The following is a 1,808-nucleotide window of genomic DNA, read 5'->3' as shown; positions in this document are numbered from 1 at the left end:
TTTTCTCCTGCTACTTCCTAGTGCCCTGATCTCTTTCCCAATTGGGCAGATGTACCCTGTAGCAGTCATTTCTTCAGGGATAGGATTTAGAGCAGAAATGGGAGAAAGGTTTTGAGTTTCAAAATCCAAGACCCTGAAGGGCATTGGGGTAAAGCAAACCTAATGAGTTAGAACAACGCATCCTGCTAGGAGACGCACTGGTCCCTGAGAAGGCGCTACCCCACTGCAGAGCCAAGCTAGGAGAACTGGGGTAGCAGAAACCCTGGTAGTGTGGGGAGTTGAAGAGAACAAATGGCTGCAGGCTGAGTCCAGGGCACTGTGACCTGCCCTATGACGCCCTGGTGACCCAGTGTGATCCAGGAGAGACACCCAGACTGAAGGGGCTTCCAGACAGGCCTGGGTGATGACATCACAGGTGGCCTAATAAGCAAACGCCAGGTGGGGATGTGCACCTGGGCGAATGAGAGAAAGATGGACAGCAACAAAGGTCTAGAGGCCCCGCCCCCCGCCCCCGTGCTTTGGCATTGAATCACCCCATCGCCAACTTAGCCTCGGCGGAAAGGGAGAGGAAATTCACACCTGAAAGATATTAATTTCTACCACCCACAGAATGGGGTCTGTGATATGGGGTCCCTAGTAAGACAAAGGCCCACTTCTGTACCATTTATGGTTGGAGACTCACGCCGGTCACAAGAAGAGCACCGGGAGCTGTCTCAAGGGACCATGAACCAACTTGCTGACCAAGCCATCTTTCCATGCCGTCTGTAAAATACACTGAATGGGGCCCCTGCCATGAGGAGCCTTCCAGCCAATGGATCACTCTCCAGGCCTCCTCTGGGCACTTCTGTCCCCACCAGTCCAGGGGCACCCCAAAGGGTCAGCTGTTTGTTCCTGTGCCTTTAATGTCACACATACTGCTTCTTGTTATTTGTAACTTAACTGTCAGGAAAACTAGTGAAACACGAGTGTACAAAAGAGAGCTATGGCTTCTAAGACAATTAAATTGACGCACACAGTTGAGAAAAAAACGGCTGTCGCACTAGGTGTAGGGGTGACAACTGTGAAAGTTTGGGGAGCTGTTAGGAGTCTGGAAAAATTCTGCACTCAGAGCACTTAACAAGTTTCTTTAAGTTCTCACTCCAACAGAAAGAAACTGACTTGGAAAGTGTAGACTATGTCCCAAGCGGGGGGTTTGTATAAGAAGGAAAACGTGGAACTCTAGTCAACCCATATAAACAGAAAAGTCTTGCCTGTACATCGAAACATTCACAAATGGATATGTATTTATGTTTTAAGTTGAAATAGAATATTTAATGCACATATATGTGTGCATACATTACATATGTATGTTGTATATGTATATATATAATTTTTTAAATCCCAAACCTTCCAATCTCCAGGGCATCGGATGAGTCTCCCATAAATGACCGTAACTCAGCATCTCACTTAGCAGCGGCTTCTATTTCCATCCCTGAACGCCAGGGCACTTGGGTGCCGGACGTAGGCCTGAGGGGGCCGCAACAGGGAGCCCTCCTCGGCATCTCTCTCCGAGCCCTGCCCAGCGAGCGAGCCACCCGCCCGCTGTACCGACCGCCTGCGAGGAGGCCTCGCGGCCGCCGGGCCCTGGGCTGAGCAGCCGCGCGGCGCCGCAGTCTCTCCGGCAGGGGGCGCTGTCCGGCCGCAGTGGCCGCGCCGGGCCGCGCTCTGATTGGCTGGAGGCCGCGGCCCGCGCCCACTCCCGCCCGCCCTGTCCGCTAAGTGCGGCCGCTCGCCCGCTCCGGCCCCAGTCTGCGAGCCTCCGGGGCGAC

This window comes from Equus quagga, chromosome 2 (genome assembly GCF_021613505.1).
Source record: "Equus quagga isolate Etosha38 chromosome 2, UCLA_HA_Equagga_1.0, whole genome shotgun sequence".
NCBI lineage: Eukaryota > Metazoa > Chordata > Mammalia > Perissodactyla > Equidae > Equus > Equus quagga.
Note: the sequence above shows the minus strand (reverse complement) of the source record.